The sequence below is a fragment of the Hydra vulgaris genome, chromosome 08 (assembly GCF_038396675.1).
Source record: "Hydra vulgaris chromosome 08, alternate assembly HydraT2T_AEP".
Taxonomy (NCBI): Eukaryota; Metazoa; Cnidaria; class Hydrozoa; order Anthoathecata; family Hydridae; genus Hydra; species Hydra vulgaris.
In genome coordinates this window covers 52,704,886-52,731,004 of record NC_088927.1, presented here as the reverse complement: position 1 = coordinate 52,731,004, position 26,119 = coordinate 52,704,886, and the positions used below count along the sequence as shown (strand labels likewise).

Sequence of the window (26,119 nt, the reverse complement as noted above, 5' to 3'; positions counted from 1 at the left end):
CATATATATATATATATATATATATATATATATATATATATATATATATATATATATATATATATATATATATATATATATATATATATATATATATATATACGCACAATCCTTATTGTATTAGGAGCAATATAAAAAGGTGGTAGGACGGTATATAATTTATAAATAGGTGACAGGATGTCAACCTGCCTCACTTGTACATAGTTATATATAAAACACGCAACTATTTGAAAGCTAATAATCTCTTTTTCACTCAACATATAACTTGCAATATATTTATATAAAAAGAATTAAATTGTTTTAGTCATAATACTTTTATTAAATTTGTGGCTATAAAAATATTCATTTGTATTTTTCCAAGCCGATGTCTGAGACTCTAAAGACCAGAGTTAAGGAGCAACTACGTTGCTGCACATTGGTTTTAAGATCTCTGTTCTTGTAGAAGATTTGCGTTTTCGCCGCTTGTTGGTCTGATGTTTTTCACGAATATCTCTAGCATAGAAAAATCTTCTTACCTTTGTAAACAAAACAAGTATACTTTCAAGAAGAGAAAAAGATATTTCTTTATCAATCTGCAATTCAGTACTGTAATATATTTTTTAAATTACTTACACAAAGTGACCAGAAAAAACGGAGACAAATATTTTTAATAATTTTTTATAAAACCAACAAAAATTAAGTAAAACAACGATGAATAATAACAACATGGACCTTCCGCAATAATATACTCAGCCGGTTTCAAAGTGGCTTCCTCCCGCGGCGATACATAAGCTCAAACGCGTGTTGAAATATTCAGCGATGGGCCGCAGGTCTTCTGGCGACAATCAATCCATCCCGGCGTAGCGATTGCTTCAGCAACTCCAAACTTATGTGGCGTGTAGCAAAGGCCCTGGCCTCCAAAATTGACCACACGCTGTAATCCGTCGGGTTGAGATCCGGCGATTAAGGCAGCCATTCCGAAGACGCGATGAAGTCCGGAAAATGGATAAGACACCAGTATTAAGTCGCTTTCGCCTTGTGAGCAGGGGAAGAGTCCTGTTGTTACGTCCAATTCACACCGCCGAAGTGCTGTTGGGCCAACGGAAGTACCACAGTCTCGAGAATCTCGCGTCGGTAGACTTCTTGATTGATTTTGACTCCTTGATCCACGAAAACGACGGGAATCTTACCGCTAGCGCAGATTCCGCCTTAGAGCACAACGGACTGCGGATTTTGGCGGTGTTCGACAATGGCCGACGTGCCGGAAGCCTCAGCGGACCAGCTCCTGTCGTTTTGGTGGTTGTGCGCCTGCTCGACAGTGAACAGTTTCTCGTCCGTGAACAGGATGTGCTCCCATTGCTGAGCAACGGCCCGACGCTTGAGTTCGAGACATCTCTGGAGCCGCACACGTTTGTTTTCATCGGTGAGCAATTGAATTTTTTGGAGCTTGTAAGGCATGACGTTAAGCTCCCTTTTTGCCATTTGTCGTACCGATTCACGTTTCATTCCGGTTTCACGTGCAATTTTTCGCATGGAGACCCTCGAATTTCGCTTGACTCGCTTCCTGATGATCTGGCGGTTGGCGGACGTGTTGACGGTGCGTCTTCTACCACTTCCTGGACGGCAACATCGTGGCCGAGCTCCTTGAAACGATTGACAACCTTGGACACAGTATGCCTAGGCACATTAAGCAAGCGAACAATATCACATTGTCGCATTCCTTTACGAAATAACTCCAAAATTGCACTACGATTATTTGACATTCTAAAAAAGTCATATATATTTTAAAAATATCAAACTCAGAACATATATATACTAAACATAAAAACATGGAGAATCCGAAAACCAATAAAACTAATTGGATACGGTAAAAAACTTTATTATCAGGACATATTAAATTTTGTCTCCGTTTTTTCTGGTCACCCTGTAATAACTGAGTTGTTAAGCATTTCATTAACCAGAGCTTTGCCGTTGATAGATGTTACAAAAAATTTGCTTTGTTTACGGAAATTTGCTTCACATTGAATAAAGATATTTTGAGTGTAAATATTAGTTTTAAAAAAAATCACCTCTGTTATTAGTATCAAAATACATAATAAATTATATTTCCATGCATTGTTTTTTATATTGCTTATCAGATTTAGAAAATTTGAACCAGCCAAATATTAAATTACACTTAATTCTTTTTCATAAAAATTATTGGCTGACAAAATTTCACTATTAGATGAAGTATTATGTTTACTTCGTGAAAAATCTTGAAGAATGTATTTGGCAATTTCATTAATCAAAGTGTTTGTCAATAAAACATCATCAAGCTTGGATGGCAATAAGTTTTTATGAAGAAGCCCATAAAACTGAAAATAAAATTTTTCTGCATCACCGTTGTACTTTGAAATAATAATCTGCAGTTTTTTTCAAAACTAAAACTAACGCTCTGCTTTGAAGTTTTAACTCTTTCTTTTTTTTCAAAGAATTTCTTCAGGCAAGCATAAATTATTATTATTTTGTATTTTTCCATAAAGAAAATAACTCCAAAATTAGACTTGAATAGATGTATATACACTGCTAGGGCTAGAAAAAGACAAATCAGTCTTATCGCAAAGCCCCATAAATCATTTGACAATTTATCAACAGACTATTCAACATTATTTTTTTTAAGATTAAGATGACAAAATGTTATGGAGTTTTTATCTTTGCTAAATGGGTTAATGAGTTTTTGTTTTGAAGTTTTATATCTTTTTAGCTATATTCCGTTTTGTAAATTTTACAACACAAGTTGCACGAAAAATTGGATACCAATCAATTTTTAAATAATAATACATCTAGATCTTGTTCAATTTCCTTGCTTATTGTCAAAAACTTCATCAGTAATCGCTATATACAAATCTTCAAGCTATGTTGCAATATTATAAAGAATTTATATATTATATAAATTTCATTGCTTATTTTTTAAAGTTAAGCAAGGTGAACCGGCCAAGTATCAAATTTCAAGTTAAAACGGCAAAATAATGGAAACGGACCGTTTTTCCGTTTTTCTATTTATAAGTATGATGCGACTAATACTAAAAGATTGTATTAAACAAAACGTATAAGTTTGATTATTAAAAAGTCTTGTGTTTTAGATTTTTTTCTGCTCTAATAAGGTTATAATAGAACTTTTTACATTATTTTACAGTTAAAGTTATAAATAAAACGTAAAGTATTTATGTGTGTAATAAATAAAAATTAACCGAGCACAAAATATTAAAATGTTTTATCATTCTTTGTACATCAAAGTAAATCAACATTATAACAATACAACAGCTAAGATAAATACTTAATGGTTGAATGCGTTTGAAAGCTCTTATTTTAATTTAAGATAGTATTTTTATATTGAGGCTAAAGGATTGACGTTTAAAACTTTAAAGAAATAAAATACAGTTTAATATTATTTCATTATTACAACATTGCAGAGAACATTCTATTGATTCAATAACTCGAATTCAGTAAAGAAAAAAAAAGGTAACACTTTTCTTTAATAAATTTTTTATTTGAAAGTTTTTCATAACAAATGAAAGAATACTAAAACTGGCATTAATATTGTAACACCATTGAATCCAAAAAGTGATGTTTGTGGCATAATACTGTAATTTCTCATTAAAATACTTTTCAAGATAAGTCTTAGTTAATGAAGCTATGGACAGAATGCAAAAAATTTACTTTTTTATTCAAAATTTACTCAATAGACAATATTTTTTGAAATAAAAGATTTTAATTTCTACCAGATTTTTATACATACATATAACAAGTAGCTACCTGGTACATAATATTTTAATTTAGTGATATCTTTTCTCTTCAATATATATTGTCAAGACTTGTAAACTACAAAAACATGAGCCAGCTGTATCTGATTTTAGTTTTTTCACTAATACGTCTTTTTTTTTTTTTTTTTTGTCACTTATTTTGTCACTATTTATTTGACATACAATTAACTTTAATACGTTTATAAATACAAGTATACTTATATGTATACATTTATAAATAAGATTAAAAAAAATTAAAATAATGACAAAAGCAAGTAGAAGACTGCAGTCTTATCAATTAGGCCCCTTTTATTTGTAACTTTGCAATGAGTTTCACGTGAGATTAACGTGACATTAAAAATTCATAAGTAGAAATAAACCAAAAACAAAGCCTTGTACGTAACGATCTGATAGATAAGTATAGAAAAGAAATAAAAAACTATTTGTATTGTAATATAATCATCGTTTGTGGTCATTCAAAAGGGATAAATTCGTTTTAGTTAGTTATGATTAGTTTGATCTTTAAAAATGAGAGAGTATGTTGATGTCACTTTAGTTAAGTAGGTGCTGTTTGACTGCTGCTTTAAAGAGATTTGATGACTTCATGTTTTTTATTTCCTCTTTAAGGATCGAATTCCATAACCGCGGTCCTCGAGATAAGATAGAAAAGTCAGTTATTTTAAGTAAAGTCATCAGTTATTTTAAGTAAATTTTATTAAAGTCTCAACATTTTATCAAAAATTACATTGTTAGAGGAAAATATAAGCCCTTATTATTACAACTCGAACATTTCAACGCTCATTGGCAACATTGATGTTAATGCACTATCCATTCTGCATCTAAATATAAGGAGTATACAAAAAAACTTTCATAAATTTAAAGAATTTTTGTTTAGCGTTAAAATAAAATTTCAAATTATATGTCTAACAGAAACATGGTGCAGGAATAAAGAAATCGAAAATAACTCTAACTTTCAACTTAATAATTATAAAGTTATTCATCAAATAAGAGGATCTGAAATAATAGGAGGTGGAGTGTGCATTTTCATAAATATAACAAAAAATAGTGCTACACTGATCGATCAAATCATAATAAACAATTTCAAAAACATAAAAGTTAAGACTGGAATTTTTGTCATTGATATTTCAGACCACTTTCCGGTTTTTATAATTTCACAAAAAAGCATCAATAAAATATCAGAGAAAAAAGAAATTAAAAAGCGAATAATTAATGATACATCCACTATGACTTTTATGAATCTGTTATCCACAATAAACTGGGAAACTATTTTAAAAACTAAAAATGCTCAGGAAGCTTATAATATTTTTCATTGCATATTTCAAGACCACTATAATGAAGCTTTCCCAATTATTAGTAAATTAATCAAAACCAAATCCCATCAGAATCCCTGGATAACGGCGGGAATAATAAAGTCATCACAAAAAAAAAAACGTTTGTACGAAAAATTTATAAAAAAAAGAACTTATAAAAATGAAACAAAATATAAAAATTACAAACGTCTTTTCGAGACAGTTATAAAGTATTCGAAAAAACAGTATTATACCAACTAATTACATAACTGCAAAAATGATGCACAAAAAATGTGGCGCATAATGAAAGAGGTGATAGGAAAAAAAAACATAAGCGCCAATGAACTTCCCAAAAAACTCATTATAAATAATTGTGAAATTACTAATGAAACGTTAATTTCTAATTCTTTCAATCATGAGTTTGTTAATACAGGCCCGAGTTTGGCTTCCAAAGTAAAAAACAGCAAAACTATCTTCGAGTCATATTTGACCTCTAATAATGATCTCATGGAAAATAATAAGTTATCTGAACAAGAACTACTTGATACTGTAAATTTATTAAAATCAAATAAAGGTAATGGAGTTGATGATGTAAGTAGAAATATAATAATTAAATCAATATTTTATTCAAAAACTCCGCTTTTGCACATTTTCAGTCTTTCTTTAGAACAAGGTATCTTTCCTGACAAACTAAAAGTGGCCATGGTGATACCAGTTCTAAAATCTGGAGATGCAACTTGTGTCGCAAATTACAGACCTATTTCAATACTACCAATTTTCAAAAACACTAGAACATATTATGTATAAAAGATTGTACCATTTCTTAGATATTAATAACATCCTTTATAATAAACAATTCGGATTCAAAAACGGTCACTCCACTGATCAGGCAATTGCCTATCTTGTTCACGATATTCTGAAATCTTTTGATGAAAATAAATATACTTTAGGCGTGTTTATTGATCTCAGTAAAGCTTTTGACACTGTAAATCATAATATTTTATTAACCAAACTAAAAAACTATGGTATTAAACACTCGAACTTTAAATGGTTTAAAAGCTACCTGTCAAATAGACAGCAATACATTTCTCATAATTGCAGTAAAACTAACAATATGAATATAACTTGTGGAGTACCTCAAGGCTCTATATTAGGACCGCTCTTATTTCTAATATATATCAACGACTTAAGTAAATCTTGTAATATATTAGACTCAATCTTGTTTGCAGATGATACTAATCTATTTTATGCTCACAATGACATAAAAATCTTAGTTAAAACTGTAAACATAGAACTTCAATATCTTTCTAAATGATTCCTATCTTAATTACGCTAGCATTGCATGGTGTAGTACCAATAAAAATAAATTGAAAAAACTCTTTAATATGCAAAAACATGCTATCAGAATTATATCCAATAAGAGCCGCTATACACCCTCTTGACCCTTATTTATTAACTTAATTATACTAAATATCTACCAAATAAATATTTATCATCTCCTAATTTTTATGTTCAAAATTAATAAAAGTATCATTCCAAAAATATTTAACCCGTTATTGAAAATAAAGGCAAACAAATATCTAACTAGATATTCAAATAACAGATATATACAGCCCAAAAGTTATTATGCAGCAACTGATTTTTCAATTTCAATAAGAGGACCTTTGGTCCTCTTATTGAAATTGAAAAATCAGTTGCTGCATAATAACTTTTTTTTTTTTATTAATAGATGTTTTATTTATTATTTTACCATTTTTGTACATTTGTTTATTTCATAAATTTAACGAAGTTTCTTATTTTAAAATTAAACTTTATATTTACGGAATTTATAAAGGGGCTTGGTGATAAGACATATTAGTCTTCTTCTCCACCCTGCTATATTTATATTTTGTTAGTAAATTACGGAATGTATATTTTTAAACGGCAAAAAAAAAAAAAAAAAAAAAAAAAAAAGTGGTATGATATTTGTTAAATTGCAAGAGGGGTCAGAAAAAACTAAAATCTTGGATATCTCTAACTTAAATAAAAATCGTAAAGGGTATACGTGTTGAAGAAAAGATAAAGACATTTATATGTTTGTTTATTGTAATATAATTTTGCAGCATCTATGAAACTTAAAAAATAAAAACCTTTTTACACAAATGTGTTAAACTACTGGTGAAGCAATTTAATCTAAGTGCAATTTTTAAAGAAGTGCAATAGGCTGTTTTAAGTTGCATGTTTTTCCGCATACCACCTGTTGATAATAGATTTGGTCAATAAAATGGTTCCGCAAGCTAAAGATTTTACCCAGTAAACACACGACGTCTTAAAGACGTCTAAAAAACGTCTTTTAGACGTCTAGACGTTTGAAAAAAAGGTTTTTTAGACGTCTTTAAGACGTCGTGTGTTTACAGGGTATTTACGTTTTACAAATATGGGAAGTTCTCTTTAATTAAGCAAATTTAAACCTATTGGCTTTCAAACTAAAAATTCTATACGACTACTGTTCTTAATTACGTGAATTGTTTCAACTAGTGTCGCAAGAGTCAGGGGCGCCAAAAGCATTTTTTGGTGTTTGAGATTTCCAGACATTGAGCAAACTCCAAACATTTATATATTTATACTTATGACAAATAAGGATGCTTTGCAAAAAATTGCGATGATTAGAGCCCTCAAAATATTTGCCCCCCTTGCCCCAAACGTAAGAGCAACAAGTTGATGAAATATTTTTTGTATTATTTTTAACTAGACTTATATTCATCGATAAATTTTAAAAAAGAGTTAAAAATTATGACAATATAAAATTTGCAACCCCCTTTTGTAAACTCATAATACTCGAGGTTGGGTGTAAACCATGATGTATTAGTGAGTGTTGAAAAAATACAAGTAAAAAATACTTAATCAAAACCATATTTCAATTGAATACGTTTTTCTGAATAAAACATTTTAATTGAAATTTATTATTATTATCTCAACATTAAAATTAATGCATTAAGGTGTATCAATTTAAATATCTTAAATGTTGAGACATTATAGAAATAACAGAAACAAAAAAAATTCGATTGTTTGCACAGAACAACGAATACAAGTTGAAACAATAGATTTGAATGTAAAGATACGTTTAGATAATTCGGCATTATATTCTTTTGGGTACCGTTTGCTTTCATCCCACAATTGTTGAATAAGAATTCTGGGATCGAAATGCGGATAAACTACTTAACAATGTATAACAACAGCCATTCAAGTTTCCCAACTTTTAATGCAAACTCACTTAAGAGCTGAATACAAATAAAGTTTTTATTTTGATCGCTTAGTTTAAATTTGACATTTCAAAACCTGATTGTCTTTATTTTTATCAGTTGATAGCTTTCTTTGACAATAAGTGAAATTAAATAAACGACAGAATTTAAAGAATCTTAATACACTCAGGGTGAATACATTTTCCAAAAGTTGATAAACTTTCCCTCCTTCGTATGAAGCACATAATAGTAAATGCTTAAACAAAAAATTTTTGACAAGGTCAGAAAAGTTTTAGCAAGCTCTCTAAATATTGACTGTTAAAATGATTTTTTTATATTAAAAATATATTTAAAAGTTGCGACCAAACAAAATTATTACATATTTACAAAATTATTGATGAATAAATTTTAATCCATAAATTTTAAGAAAGCCTAAATTTCAATATTAAAAAACTTGTTTAAAATGGTTTTTAATCTTTTTAAATTTACTTGTTTTCATATTTGTACTTGTATAAGGGTTACACGAAGGAATCTTTATATACTCATAGAAAAAAAATGAAAAAATTGCAGCCTGCAAAAAATATAATAAAATAAATAAAGAGGTAAGCTTGTAAAAACAAAACTTCAATTTTATAAATATATTAAAGCACACAAGCATAATTTCATAATTGTTAAAAATTTACCAAATATAAAGTAACAAAGACTAGTTAAGATGCTATAGCCAATAAATAAAGCATTACTCCATCAAATAATCCAAACTTTTAATTTAATTGTTTATTTTTATTTAAATCTTAATGCGTTAATTGAATCGTTCAAAATAAACTAGTGCAAATAAGCAACTTTTGATTTTTAAATTCTTTTATAAACAAGAAAAAAAAACGTAAAAATTAATATACTCCATAATTCCACACTTTTAAAAAATAGCCACATCGTAAATGCATACTGATATAAAATTTGATTCATGATTGTACTTTTTTACAGATAACTTAAAAGACTTTGTTTCAAACCTCGCACTCCTTGACCTGAAGTATGAAATTTGACAGTTTGCTGGTCCAAGAAAGTCAAAAAACTAAATAATTGAGATTAGTAAAAACGAAAGAAATTATATACAATAAATGACTAAGTGAAACAGAAAACAACATTAAAATTATGGCTTTTTCCAGTATTAAAATGAACAATGCTGCATTCTATATTTAAATCAGAAGTAATGAAAAATTTACAAATTTCTTTGTTATAATGATTATAGATATTATTTGTATCAATGTTAATTTTATTTTCATTTTTTCAACAAGAAAATTATCGAGATGTAAACTTTTTGAATATTTAGTTCTTTCTATAACTTGTGTTTAATTGCACCAGCTGGCAACCATTCAAGGTAGCAAAAATCTAATGAGAATAGATCCTAATAATATTTTCTGAATTTGTATTATGTTTTGAAATGTTTTTCCGCGTTTTGATCCTAGTAAGCTTTGCGAAAGTTTAATAAATTTAATTTTTAGAGCCACAAGGGCACCTTATTTGAATTATATTTGAGTTTCAATTTTTTAAAAAAAGTCAAAATCCATTCACATAAAAAATGTGTCTTTCGCAAGATTTTTTAGTTATTAATTCTAAAAGCACGTTGTATTTAAATTCAGGCACTAGTGGTTTTTATTGTTTCTAATTATTTACATTTAACTATCATAATATGGTGGTATGTTAAGAGTTTTTCTTTCTGAAAACTTAGTTTATATGTCAAAAATACGATTTACCATCAAGTTTTTTGCGATTTTATTAAACACATTCTTTTCAAAATCTTTTAGAGCATAAGTCAAGGAATGTTTCCAGATTGTCTAAAAATTGTTAAAGTAGTTCCTATCTACAAGACAAGAGATCTTACTAATACAAATAGTTATCGTCTTATATTGGTTCACTCAGATTTTTCAGAAGTTTCAGGAAAAAAAAGGTTTAATCTAATTTACGCCTATGTAATTAATAGTAAAATCGTTTACAAAAACCAACTTGGTTTTGAAAATATTAGTTCAACAGAATACTCTGTTACACACTTTCCCAACTTACGCGCAACATTTCAGAATCTTTTAAAAAATTTTCGTTTCACATTAGTGGTATTTATTGGCTTATCTAAAGATTTTAATACCGTCAACCATCAAGTTCTAATAGAAATATTATCATTATATGGAGTAAAAAAAAAAACACCCTAGGTGGATTGAAAAGATAACAAATTGTAAGCAATATGTTATCTTTTCAATTTATAATAAAAAATCTTCGTTGGACCTCTTCTCTTTATAATATATTTAAACAATCTCCATAAAACTTCAAGCCAACCAACCTAATCTTTGCAAACGACACAAATTTATTTCTATATCACGAAAATATTAATATTCTTTTCAATAATATGAATAGCAAATTAAAAAAACTTTCCGATTGGTTCACAATAAATAGATTATCTCTTAACACTGCTAAAACTAAATGATTACTTTTTTATCCACTCTATAAAAAGCATAGAATACAACATCTATTACCTGAACTCTACATTGGCAATGTAATCATGAAAAGAGAAAAAGTAACAAAATTTTTAGGAGTCTATAATGATAAAAATTTTGCTTGGAAACATCACATTATTATTTTTTCTAGATTTTACAAATGCATTGGTATTTTATATAAAGCTAGAAACATACTCAATAAACGGCAGTTTACACAATTATATTATTCATTTGTGGTGAAAGTAATGATCGTAGCCTCATTAGATCTTTATTTACCGTTTCCTCTTGCTTTGCTTGAGTGTTATACGCACATAACATTGTTTATTTCGCCGTATAATTAGTTTTATAATTTAAATGTTTATAAATGAAATCACTGGCAGGGCAAGTAGAAGACGTTATTTGATTTATCACCGAGCCCCAATCGTACGTATTTACAATAACCGTATAATATATTTATACTTTGCAAATTATTTATTGAAAATTATAAATGTAAAAATAAAAAACAACTAGTTTAAGATATACTTCAAGAACAATTTTATGTTAAGAGTAATAATTATAAGACAGCAAGAGTAATAAGCATAACAAAGTAAATATAGTAAAAGTTTAACTTCATATTTTACAATTACACCTAAAAGTAAATTTTGTCTTTGAAATTTTATATTTTACTTTGTAAGTAAGTAAAATGTAAGTTATACTATCTACTTTCTCAATAAGAAGTCATTTCATGTTGACTTAACATTTTGAGATAAGTAGCGTATTCAAATCAATTACCTGTTTATGGGCCCTTTTGGTAAGTAATTCAGGTAATACTCTGATGTATGTGGGTAGTGTTTGTCGCAGGGCATTTTGAAAGGATATCTTTTCACGTATATCATAAAGGGTAGTTTATAACATGCGTGTATACTAGTAGAGTAGAGACGGGTTCCCTGCCACTTTAGAGCCTAAGCGCTAAAAGGGGCTGCTAAATAATCATTGGTTTTTTATTTATTTATTTTTATTTCCTTTTAGTAGCTACGCTACTGGATGCTAGCCATGCATACAAACCTTGGCTAAGTCACTGTTCGTAAGAGCGCAGTTTTTCTACAGCTTTTTTTTGTATTACTCATTTCAATCAAATATTCTGTTATGGTAATATGACGCAATGTGACATTTTTGGTATCCGTAAGGGCATTTAAAATACCTGATATAATCTGTATAACAAAAGGAGTGTTTATCAGATATAATCTTTTTATTGCATTTTATTATATATAATCCATTTGAAAAAAAGATGGTAACGAAAGCCGGTTGTGGGCACCCTAATACCTAATAACCTATTCGTAGCGTTGGTGTCCAACCCGCATAAGGAAGATTAGTAAACTAAAATCTTGTTTAATTGCTTCAGAATAAACTTTTAATTTTTTAATCGTTAGCTTGACTTGACAAGTTGTTTGTCAATTATCAGTGGTCCCGAAATTACGCGATTGATTTTTTACTACCTTCCACACTAGCTAGTGCTCTGAAACTTTCAGCACTTGTGTAAATATGATAAACGTGCATGTTAAAATTGTTTTCAGAGCAATCCGGAGAAATATACTTTTTTGAATTTCTTTTTTTTTTTAATATTAATTAATCTTTTAGACTTGGTTGAACTCTGGCAGCATTTGTGTAGTCCCGATGAACATGCATGTTAAATTTTTTCCTGGCTAAGGGGGGCCTCATTCTAAATTTTTTTCTCAAAACATTTTTTCGTTTAAAATTGGGCTTTATATCTTTTTAGAATGAAAGACTTTTTATAAAATAGCTTTAAAACGACATTTCTTTGATTTACTTGTTTCTTTATTGACTATGTCAAGAGGAAATAGGTAAGTGGTCCTGATTAAAGTTTACCATAAAGGAACCGGGCATATTTGTAGCTTTGCTGATGTTTATCGCTTCTTCTCTTATTCCGCGTGTTCGTTGTTAAAAACCACGTTGAAGATAAGATCTTAATTAACAACCACGTAACAGAAATCAAAATTAATTTTTTTCTTTATTTATTAATAGCTAATCAAAAAACTGTTGTCTGGAACAAACTAATTATAATTAGTCCATTCCAGACAACAATTATTCCAGTTAGTCATTTTCAGGAAAAACTTAACAACCGCGCTGAATAAAAAAAGCCAAAAACAAAACTTAAAATAAAATCGCAAAATGCAGAGCAATTCCCTGTTTTTTTAAACGAATTAGAAATTAAACTTTTACACTTTTAAATAACTTATGTAAATAACATCAAGATTAATTAAAAAAAAAAAAAAATGTTAAAAAGGCAGTAGTAAAAGTAATTAATTTTAATAAAATGCATAACTTTCATAACCGCAATAGCTGTTACATTTAATTTATTTAAAATGGCGAATTAAGTAAGGTGGTTCAAAAAAACACACTTTTTAATTTAAAATTATATGGTTGATTGTGAAGAAAAATGTTCTATATGATGAAATGACATCAAGTTCATTTTTTTTTCAGTAATTTTTTTTTTTTTTTTACTTTAAATTTTTAAATATTTAAAGTTAAAAAATTAACAAAAATGCAAATCATAATATTTAAATAACCGAATTCCAATCACATATTTAAAATCAGGCTTATATCATGGTTTTTGTTTTTGTTTAAGAAATTAACTTTCTGTAACGACACGGCGCAAAATCCAACATTTATATGCTCATGTTTACACTGTTTCATTCTAAGGGTTTTAGGGAGGAGGCGGAATAAGTGCGAATTTCATAACTGCGAATCTGCATAAGTGCGAAGCAGTTGCAAAGACTTGGCAGAAGCGCGAACTGGCATAAGTACACGAAAGAATATGCAAACATTGGCATAAGTGCGAACTAGCATAAGTGCGAACTGGCACAAGCGCGAATTAGCATAAGTGCGCCGAAAGAATTTGCAAACATTGGCATAAGTGCGAATTGGCATAAGTGCGAACTGGCATAAGTGTGAATCAATTGCAAAAACTGGCATAAGTGCGGCATAAGTGCGAACTAGCATAAGTGCGCTGAAAGAATTTGTAAACATTGGTATAAGTGCGTCAATAGAATTTGCAAATATCTACATAAGTGCATACTTGACTAAGTGCGCCGAAAAAATTTGAAAATTTTTGAATAAGAGGGCGGTAGCATAAGTGCACCGAATAGATTTTCGAACTTTTTCTTAGTGGGAGACTCTTGAATTTTTTTATTTTTAAAAATTACTCAGGAAATATTATTATTTTCTTTGTCTAAAAGTCAATTTAAAAGTTGGTGTTGTCGTTCAAAAACTGCGCGGTAACGGGACATCTTAGTGAGGCTTCTATAAGGCAAAGTGGCCTCAATGCCACGAAGCCGTTTAGATCTTTTTTTATCAAAGGCTTCTAATAAATTGGGCCTTAATAAACGTTTTTTCCAAATTTGGTTAGGCCCGGTAGTGGGCTCGTGTTACAGTCTTTGTTAATAAAAGTATTAAAAGAGATTGTTGAACTTTCCAATGAATTACGAGGTTACTCCACACAATGTTTAAAATATTCTTTATATAAAATATTTACAAGTTGTTTGCCGTTTTGATAAACAAGCTGTTTATCAAAATACTACTCAATAGTTTGACTTATTCTCTTCTTTATTGCTGTAACTTGTCCAGTGAGCATGCATAGTGAACATAGAGTAAAGCATGCTGTGACAACCAATTTAATCAAGTTGTAGTTCCTACAATTATTCCAAGCATCACACAAAACATTTTAAATTTTTTTCTTTTAAAGCAAAGTTCATGAATTTCCATGTCTTATTTAATTATTTCAAACTATATTTATAGTTAACAATTTACAATTGTTGTTCGTATACGGGCAATACAAGTTCATATGTCAGGCCTGTACACGGGCCTGAACATTAAGTTTATGAACTTTTAATTTGTAAGGAAATCAAGTTCGTCAACTTTTTTAAATGTAACATTTTTAATCAACTTGTATTTCCAAAAAAATAAAATTTTAATTATAATTTTATTACTGAGTGTTAATTTAGTCATTGCATAGTTGGGCCTGAGGTAAGCAAAACCATGCAAAACCAATATTGTGTTAGTCATTCAAAAACTGATTTAATATTAACCATACTTAATTTTAAGGTTCAGCATATCAATTTTACCAGGGAAATGGTAATATTTTATTTTTCAAATATTAGTCAAAATGAAAAATAAAATGAAGCCAGAGAAACAATTTTTTTCTATTCTAATGTCTTAACTCTACATATTAGGTCAAAGACACCATATATTGAAATAAGAAAAAAAGATATGAAAATTTATTTTTTATACTAGCATTTTTTCAAAGTACTTTTCTTAGTATGGCCTAACGTTTTTGTAACACTTTACTTAACCCAAGCATAAATAAACTAATGGATAAATATGGATTTTAGCTGAGTTCATGTGTTATAAAATGATATCGATTCATCAGGGGGCGTTGACCTCATTTTTTAGTGTTTAATTATTCCAAACATGTATATGTTTATGTTAATGTCAAATAGAGATGCTTTGCCAAGTACTGTAATGATTACAGCCTGGGAACTAAAAAAAACTAAAAAAAAGTAGTTATTTTACCATAATTAAATTATTTTCAAATTATCTACAAATTTAAAATTTCCAGAAATAATCTGCTGTGTTCGGTTTTTATGTCCCATCAAAGTTTAATATCTCTTCAAATCGAAGGGGGAGGGGGGGGGGGAGGGAATGAATCAAACTTTTTATGGTCATAATTTTAGAACACGAATATTAGAAAATTATTTCTAATAATCTATCATTTTGTTAATCGATCACTGTTTTTATGTATACATATATGTCAAAAAAATTATGACCATGTAAAGTTTGATCCCCCTCCCGCCCTCTTGGTTTGAAGAGACATGATAGTTAAATGAGTGTAGCGTTGAGCAACCGACCTAGCTTCATCAATTAGTTGTTTGTGCTAGGAGGATCGATCTTCATCGCACAAACGGCTAATTGATGTAACTAGTTCGGTGGCTCTATGCTGCACTCATTTATATTAGATTTCTTCTCCGTTAGACATCCTATATTGGTCTCATATAAAAGTCTTGAGAACGTCGTATCCGGACAAACTAAAGACGTCTTTCAAGACGTCACACAGTAGTGTGTGTGTGTGGGGAAGGGGGGGGGAGGGGGTACTTTATATTTTAATATAAAGTTTTAAAAGAAGAAAAAACAATAATATAGATTTGGAAGTTACATCATATTATTACTTTATTCTACGCCATCAGCCAGGTTCGTATGAAATATTTCAATTTAAAGCTGTTTTCTTTATAAATATTGCGTGTATCTAAGTATACTTTCTTAAAATGTTTAACTATATCTATATTACACTTCTAATCTACGCTACAATAACTGTTAAAGTGACGTCATTGCAAAATTCAAATTTGATATGTTATTCTGAAACATCTCTTGAAACTATAGAATTTGAGTTGAAATTTGTACAATTATTTTTAAGGCAATACCAACCAGAAAATAAAATTATACTAAAAGAACATGCTTTCCTAAGAGTTATGTTATTATTATCAGGTGACATAGAACTATGACCTTGACCAATGTATTTGAACCATATTATTTTAGTGATGGAGAAACTTGAAAATATTCTGTATATGAAAGGCTTACAATGTTTTCATTTAAATATCCGTGGCCTATGGAACATCTAGCATCATTTATTTGTTTAACTGCAACAAAAACAGTGACATATTCGCCCATATAAACCCATATAAGCAAGGACGACCCTAGTGAACTATATCATATCGAGGGTTATGCATTTCTAAGCAGCATAAGTAAAAACAGACGTGGTGGATGTGTTGCCGTTTACATATCTAAAAAGTTAAACTGTGTAAGACGTAACGATCTCAAATCCAAAGAAATAGAGAGCGTTTGTTTCGAAAAAATACTTCCAAAGACGAAGCGTATATTGTTTTGTGTCCTATATTGCCCATCGGATGGCTCAAAATACCTTAGCCACAATTTCTCTAACCTATTTTCAGTAATGGTATCTAATCCTAATTAACCTAATTTACTAGAAACAATTTTAATTAGAGATCCTAATGTTAATTACATGAGGTCAAGTGATCACACTGAAATAAAATCAATGTTAAAGTTCTATGGTTTCAAGCAGCTAATAAAAAGCGCAACCAGAACAACGTTAACATCTTCTACTTTAATTGTCGTAATTTATACAAATAATCTAACTCCGAAATGTGAAGAGAACCTTTTTTTAGTCATTTTTACGCTGTGGCACATATACAATCCATCTCAATTTACACTACAGCCACGTTTTTATTTTTTGCAGTCTTTATCAGTATGTACTTAATTATGTATGTACTAATTTTCACGCGTTTTACTACATTTTGTTTTTCATAAAAGTTTTTCCTTTTCAGTTTTTCAGTTTTCATTTTTTGTCTTTTGAAATTAAATTTTAAAATTATGTTCAAATATATACATATCCTTCATACCTGGAGCATTATTAACTTAACAATAGGCAATGTAAATTTCATATTTTAAAAGACTTCTTACTTCAATTATTTTTCATTTATTGAAACCCGCAGCGTTATAATTTTTCCAGAAATTTATTGATGTGATCTTTAAACCCTTGTTTTGTAGTTTCATCAAAAAACATTTTAGTCTGTTTCCTCGTTTTGAAGGTTATTGAGTATCCATAACGAAAATTCTTGTTTCATGATGATGGTAAACTCTTCGGTAACTTATATTTAAAGTGATAAGATTATCTTACTAAGATAAAAATCTATACCAATCGGAGTTTTTAAAGATTTAAGGACAAGTAAAATTGATATGGTTTTCACAAGTTTTTATGTATGGTTTCATGACACCTCTTCTGGAATAGCTCAGTTAATTCTTCAAGTTTTTCTGGAGTAGTTCTGCATGTTCTCTGTAGACATAAACATTGTTCTTTCTGAAATAATATGTAGTGTGCATTTAATTTGACAAGAAAACAATTTTTTTCCTTTGTGTTCATGGAACATTTGATCATTTTTTATATTTATAAGGTCGATCAAATTGTAGTAGCGGGTTTTTCCGATTCTGTGACCATGTTTTAGGTGCGTACATTTCTTAGTTCGGGCAGACAAAAAACTGCTTTTGCATAAATAAAATTACAATTTTTTTTTGTTGTTGTTAACTTTATGGCTAATAAAAGGTATTTTTCTAAAATTATGGAAAAGGTTGGGGAGAGGAGGAGAAGAAGGACATTAAATATTACTTTTACAGTTATGTCTTTTTTATTTGATGCTCGAAACCAAACCTAAAAAAACCAAACAGTTGTAACAAAAGCACCTTCAATTTGGGCACTGCTTCAATCCCCTTAAATTTCCCGCGTATTATAATCGAGTATATAATTTTTTTTTAACCCGAAATTATTGCAATTTGGGTAAAGCGGGTAGGTGTGAGTAGAAGTGGGACAAGCGAGCGGGTGAAGTGAGAACTATATAAAATCATTTGTCTAAAATAAGTTGAAAATTAGTTTAAGCAAACTATTTTAAACTGGTTTTAAATTTCAGTTTATTTCAAATAAAACACAAATAATCAATATTCAAAAGTTTTTGATTACATTTGACTCTTGACTATTGCGGAGTTTCATTCTTTCTTGGAAACATTAATTGATATATCACAATATATGATTTTTTAAGACTTTTATTATGCTTTTCCTTAAAAAGAAAATTATTAGTTTTAAGTACTAGGGGGTTCTAGACCACCTAAACCCCCTGGTTACAGTTCTCTTCGGGCAAAGCGATTATGCGGAACTTGAACTTTACTACATAGAATAAAGACCTTTATGATAATGTTTTAATTGGTTTTAGATTTAATTTAAATATTAGTTTGTTTTTAAGTTAGGGGCTGTTCAAATAATACGTAACACCTTTTTGGCTGTTTTTAGACACTCCACCCTTCCCCCATGTGACATTTTATGACATTTTCTGTCAACCTCCTCCCTTTTTCCAATATGAGACGTGGCGTTATTTTTACCCAATTTTGCAACTTTTCGCTAACATTTTCATTGATTCCGCTGTGATTAGAATTGAAATTTTTAAAAATTTGTCACGTTACACTGAAGCTAACCCCCCTCCCCCATGTGACATTTGGTAACACTTTCTGATACCCCCTCCCACCTTAAAACCGTCACGTATTAACAGCCCCATATAGGTCTGTAAAAATGATACTTTCATATTGATGATAGTATTAAGTGGCTACATTTTTTTTAAATAATAAACATAACTTTTAATTATTCGACAAACAAAATTGCATTTCGAAATCTCAAATTTAATGTTTTATTATTTAATTATTTTTATTTGTAAATATTATGATTCTTTGTAAGTTCAAATAAAAATAATTTTTTTGTAAGTTCAAATAAATTTAGTTTTGAATACAACTATACTGTTAAATTTCAACAAAAAAGTTTGTATATGAACATTTATCAAGCAGATCACGCAAATGTTTGTATAAACATAACAACTGTTGCTCGGCAACGAGAACATTTTAACTGTAAATGTGGTATACACACTGTGCAAATCATGTGTCCACAGGGAACAGCAGCGAAGTTTGGAGTACTTTCTAAACAAACAGGACATGTTGTTTCATTAGTTCCATCCACTACTCTTGAAGTCTCCGTGACTCCAACAATTTCTGTAGAACTATGTAAGTTTTCTCCGAGTTGGAAGGTATTTTGTACTATAGCTACATAATCTGTATTTTGCACTATAGCTACATCACGTGGTATTGATACATTAAGTTGCTGGGCTTCATCTTGTGGTGGAATTAAATTAGGCTGTGAGCGCTCTATTTGAACTTGCGTAAACGATGAAACTGTTTCCAATTCCAAAATTACAAAATAAAGTTGATTTATACGACTAACGCCAAGTTGATTGTTAAATAACGCATCTGCGCAATGTGAAACACTTTTTAGAAATTCCAATGAAGTTAGACGTCCGTTGGCCAAATTTTCAGTAGCAACTCTGATTTTACGATCATTTAAAACATATTTCTGCCTTCGTCTCCGACGAATCTGAAGTCCACATTCTAAACGTACTTTATCATGTTGCTGGACTTCTGCAAACTTTCTTAGTTCTGCTAAAATATTAAAAGAATTAAATGCAAATAAAAGATAAGTTCAAAAAATTATGTTTTTATTTTATATTAATTATATTTTTATTTTATATATATATATATATATATATATATATATATATATATATATATATATATATATATATATATATATATATATATATATATATATATATATATATATATATATATATATTGACTTATAAAAACCAAAATGTTTAGATGAGCAATCTTTATTCGTTTTAAAAGCGAGGCATGGAAGCTTTCTTGATCAGAGTTCGTTCTTCTGGGACAACCAAAAACAGAAATTTTGTTACTGCCAATACGCCCAATCCCAAATGTTTCCATATAGGTCATTAAACTTTGACATTTTGCGAAGTCATTTATACTTAATGACACCACAAACAAATTTGGATTCAAATTGCCTAATGTTGGCTGAATATGGTGAGGCAATAGCAAAGAAAGACACAATAATAGCCTTAGCCATTTCTTCAAATCACTGTGTACTTGCAATTTTAAAAGTCCAAACAATCCAAGATGTTTACACTTGTTAACCACTGCCTAAATATAAATAATTGCAAACATAAACTTTCAGTACAAATAAATATATATATTTTTTAAATTGTATTTTAATTTAGTTATAAAATTGCCATTTTATAACAAAGGTTATTGTATGTTTAGTTAAATATTTTTTTGCTTACATTTACGCAATGAAACCAACAGCCTGAAATTTCAGCTAAAGGATATTGAATTTCCAAGGTATTCATCAATGCTTGTTCATAGTCCGTCATTATCCGTAACGGTGACAAATGTGGAACGAGTTCAGCAACTTTGGAAAATGCAAGAGAATACAGCTCTTGCGTTTTTTCTAGTCATAAGTATGAAAATAGTTTGGATAAACTAAAACAAAAAAATCTTTACTTCTTGATTCTTTACTTGCAGAACAACATTAATAAAAACAACTATAATTTATAAAAAACAGTAGTAATAACAATAATAACAATAATAACAAAAATAATAATATATGGCGAGTCAACAAGAAAAAACAGGGAATATATATATATTTTTTTTTAATTCATTAAGGTGCTCTAAAAAAATCTAACGGTATTGAAAAAAACCGCGGAAAAAATAGAATTCCTTGTTTACACCCTTCTTATATTATCTTTTATTGATTATCTTACATGATCAAGCAAAATGTATCCAAATGTTGTCATTTGATAAAACATTCTCGAAACTACCTTAAATGTTCCGTCAACGTGCAAATCAGTCGGTGAAGCAACGACTGTTTTCCCGATAAATATGTGAGCATAATCGTTATTTATACGAACGTACCCTTTGTAAAAATCGGTCCCGTCTAAAAACATACTTATGTTGTTTACTCTCAAAGAGTTGTCTAATTCCCTGCAATTGGCTGGTTATTGCGGCTGCACTGATCTACGTCTGCGATACATAGTGCTTTCCTTCATTCCAAAAGAAACGTGATGTGCTGATTGGTTACAAGCAGTTTCTTAGTAAAAATATCTCGCAAACTTCCACTTGTAGTTTCAGCAGCTCGTTTTTTTGATTGTTTTAATTTTAAAATTTCTTTTTTTTCAAAATCTGGCAAATGGTTATGCGGCGTTATTTGTACTAACCCTAGGCTCGGTTCACTTGTTGCACGACTTCTACAAAATTCATCCTTACATTTGAAACCGCCGCCATACAATTCTGTTGCTTTTTTGTCTTTACGATAATAGTAACCATTTTGGTAAGAAATTTTTGAGTTTTTTCTTTCGCCTTCGAGTATTTCCATTTTAATGTTTAACTAAAAAAAGAAAAGTTTTCTTTTACTATGACTTTTTTGTACTTTGATATAATAAATTGAAGCGTTAACATTAAATTTAATAAGAACGTACTAATCGTTCTAACATTTATAAACTAAACTTAAAAAAATTCGATTTTGTGTGTCACCAACCAGTTCTTCTTCTTTGTACCAGAATGTTTTATCTGAAAACGAATTAACGAAATTCCATTTTTAACCCAAAGCACTTATTTAAATTACTTTCTCCATTCGAATTTAACTGTTTTCTTTACTTCTGTAAATATTATGAAGAAATATGTTTTTTCAAAGTTGAGTTGCAAACTAAAAGCTAAATTTTTTTACTACGGAATAATAATTCTTAGTATAGAAGTAATAAAATGTTTTAATTATTTGTTGAATATTGTAGCGAATATAGAGAACAATATACAGGGCCGGCGCTAGAGGGGTGGAATTAAGATTAAATTGGTATATCCCTCAGAAAAATAAAATTTTTCAATTTTTTTTGTTTAATGTTATTTAAAATTTATTAGAGAATCATATTCTAAAAATCTTTTTTTTTTTAAATTTAGCTTTAAAATTAACTTTAGGAAAGCAAACTTTACTAAGCCTTACTTGTTTACGCGTCCCTGACAACCTCCTTAGCAAATAACGGTTAAATTTTTATTTGGCTATAAAATTCTCCCCAAATAGAGTAAAATGGAATAGTTAAGAATTTTAATAATTTTTTTGTTACGGAAAAATGATTTCTTAAAAATTTTTTTTTAAAGAGAGTATTGAGCTGTATTTAAATATATAAGAATCGGTATATAAAAATATAAAAAAAAATATTTTATATACCCTGACATTCGGAGAGAATGAAATACGCAAATCTTTGTGCAAATAAAACAATTCTTTTCTGAAAAAAACAATTATGAAACCGATAAAAAACAGTTTAAAAAACAACCGAATAAGAAAAAATTTCATTCATATCATTTCGTATTAGAATCGATTTAATAACGATCGATTTAATTCGTCGGGAAGGCCCTGCCCACTGAGTGGGGTAATGTGGGCCTATGTTACTTTTTCGTATTTTTTTCATGAAATATACCAACTCATAGTAAAATATGACTTGAGTCATTGAGTATGTATCCAATTTAAACATTTTGTTCAAAAGTTTAAAGATAATTAAAAAAAGTTTAAAGATAATAGTGTTACAATAAATGCGCTAAATGCAAAATAACTTTATGTGTTCAAAACAGCAAATTAGAAAAATAAATAAATTAAACATTTTCAAGTCTCTCTTAGCGGTTTTCCATAATATTTTGGAAATTCAATTAACGCAGTAAACTATAACTTAAAACCATAACATAAAATATATTATTAAAAATCCAAATATAACTCTCCATATTGAATATACGATATTCCAATTCAAAATTCTAAGTACTTATATTAGGCCTAATCATGATAAAAAAAATTTAAGGAATAAATTAGACGGATGTTTCAAGTAAAAATTAACCAAATATTTTCGCATTATATATAATAGATTCATTATTCTTTAAAAATGCAATGTTTATTTAAAAATAAATTTGATGTGCTAATTGATGTGCTAAGATTCAAAACTGCTACGCTCCGGTATTTACTAGTTTCAATGGAAAGTTACATCTTTAATGATCGTCTATATGAATCCGTTGAAAAATAAAATCAGAAAATGAATACAAAAGCATTGCCAGAGATCTTATTTACATTAGTTTTCATTTTAAAAGAATTTATTGCTGTAAAAGTATTAGATTTTAAATAATGCAATAAATACTGACATATAGGCCCAGATTACCCCACCCAACTATGTTATCAATTTAAAAAAAATAAGCATATTTTGGTCTTAAAAGAAATTGAACCTAATTATATAGTTTACTTTCTTTGTGATGAACCATTTTTCATATTTTAGAACCCGTTTTTAGTTCATTTTTATTGAAGTTTAAGATTTTTAATCAAAATCTCCTAGTTTAAATGTATACGCCATTTTGAATAAAAAATGTACTTTAAAAACTCCCTAGTAAGCTGATAATTTTAAGGTAATTTTAAGTTTACACGTTTTTTTAAATCTTCAAAAAGTGACCTAAAACCCTCATTACAACGAAAAAAGTTATTTTTTAACCGTTTTCTTACCTGCATAAGGAGCCTAGCCTATTTTTTTTTTGAAAAAACTCATGAAAAATTTGACGACCCTGCGCGACCTATTTTTTTTAACGTTTGTTAATGTTTGAATCACATTTGATTCAAACATTAGTTTTTCATAAATATTTTGTGGCTTATCATTTGGTTTTAAAACTTTTTTTATACATGACACTACAGACAATGCAGTGCGAATGTATGAATGGTCAATTTTACTGTTTCCGTGTTTCAAATCTGTTACACCACATTTTTCATCGCCTAAATAATAGATAATAGCAATAAGACCTTTTGTAGTTTTTTTATGAACACTTGTTTACTAAAATTCGCGGATGTACAATGTTTTTGGCCTGTAGTAGTTTGGGTAAGATAATAAGTTTTTTTAAAACCTTTTTTGCTATTCTTAGAACTTATTATTCTTATTATTTTTCCATCTATAATGATTGCATTTATAATCGTCTTCATTTTCAGACTTCCTTTTAAAAACAAATATTCTACCAGCAATAGATAGAATGGGTGCAAACGGAATAAGTTTTACATCGTTGTTTTCGATGTAAACATTTCGACAGCATCATCTGCCGACATAAAGTCATTTTTATTTTTAATAACATATTCCTCAGTTTTTTGCCTTAACTAATCAATTCTTTTGATGTCGTTGCCTTCATTCTTAAATAAAAAAATACTGATACTACAGATTTTGAAAACCGACTGGCTACCACCAATAACGTGTTATTAAGGACAATTATAAAATAGTTGTTCGATTATTATAGGTTAAAATAACCTATAGGTTATTATTAACCTATAAAACTATAAATATTGACGAACAACGTCTTGCCTATTTTTGTAATAAACTTGAGTTTATTCTAATGACTCTAATGAATATCAATATTTAATGACTATAGTGTTATTTACATCAGTTGTGGTTGTGCTCTCTTTTGCTTTATTAAATTTTTGAATGAACTTTCAAAAACCAGAAAAGTTTATAAAAAATAACTTCAAACATACTTTATGGAAACCCATAACTTCGTGCGTACTTTATGGCAACCCAAAAGGAAAAGTTTTTTAAAAGTTTTTTCAAATATTAAAATTGTGCTTTTTTTGAATATGTTTATTATAGCATAAATAAACTATTCTAATATTTTTATGAGCATTTAAAAGCTTTTATAAAACCTTTTATAAAATGAAACTTAAAAATTAAAAAACCTTCGATAAGGGTATGATACTTACTGTTCTGCTCGACATACCTTCCTGCTGTTTTTAACTAAGCGTACCGAAATAAAATAAAAAGTATAGAAGAGAATGATCGTTACAAATAATGGTAATTGTCGGGTTATCAATAATGTAATTAAAAATAATATTTGTGGTCAGTGTAAAAATTATTAATCGTTATTTGGTTTTTTGCACGAGTTGAATATCATCTTCAAACTAATATTTGAATTTTTAGCATTTGGTTGGTTGTCATTGGATACCGTTTGCTTTAACAAAAGCAAAATCAAAATGTGAAGAGTAATGTTGATGCACTTTACATAAAAGTTGCAAAAATTTAATTAAGTATCCACTCAGAGGTTATTTCAGTGGTTATCGGCATGGCCGTAGAGAGGGAAGATTAGGCAGGTGTGTTGTCCTGGGGCCCGGCTTTCTTTAAGAGTCCGGAGCAGGACTCTTAAAGAAAGCCGGGCTACTTTTTTTTTCTCCCATAAAATCTCCCAGAAAAAATTCTCCCAGAAAAAAAAAGTAGCTAATTTGGCATTACATGGTGCTTATTTTCAGTCAAGATAGGGCCCATAAAGAAATTTGCCACGGGACCCATCTTGGCTCTCTATCAGTTATTAGTGACTTTTATTTTCAAAATAATAATTCTGACTTTTTTGTACTTATGCCAGTTTTTGCAACTGATTTGCACTTATGTTAATTCGCACATATGCCGATTCGTACTTATGCCAATGTTTATAAAATTTTTGCCAGTTCGCGCTTGTGCCGTTTTGCCAGTTCGCACTTGCCATTTTAGCTAATTTCAAGTTCGCACTTATGCCAATTCGCACTTGTGCCAGTTTGCACTTATGCCAGTTCGCACTTATGCCAATGTTTGCAAATTCTTTCGGCGCACTTACGCCAGTTCGCGCTTGTGCCAGTTCGCACTTATGTCAGTTTTTGCAATTGATTCGCACATATGCCAGTTCGCACTTATGCCAGTCTTTGCAACTGCTTCGCATTTATGCAGATTCGCAGTTATGAAATTTGCAATTATTCAGCCTCCTCTCTGCAAAAAATGTTTAATATTTAAAAATGAACTATTTTC

At 29.3% G+C, this 26,119-nt stretch overlaps 2 long non-coding RNA genes across 2 annotated transcripts in view; one reads left to right on the top strand and one right to left on the bottom strand.

Annotated features, from left to right (window-relative positions):
* The first annotated feature begins 3,213 nt into the window (after positions 1–3,213).
* The window catches only part of LOC136083953 (uncharacterized), a 41,821-nt gene continuing 18,915 nt past the window's right edge, over positions 3,214–26,119 (top strand). Inside the window, exon 1 of the long non-coding RNA XR_010640229.1 lies at positions 3,214–3,480. This is a non-coding gene — a long non-coding RNA (uncharacterized LOC136083953). The remainder of the gene's footprint in view (positions 3,481–26,119) is intronic.
* On the bottom strand, positions 21,470–21,950 carry LOC136083955 (uncharacterized). The gene is made up of 2 exons (XR_010640230.1): positions 21,767–21,950; positions 21,470–21,675 (listed from the first exon to the last, which is right to left on the bottom strand). It is a non-coding gene; the product is annotated as an uncharacterized LOC136083955 (long non-coding RNA).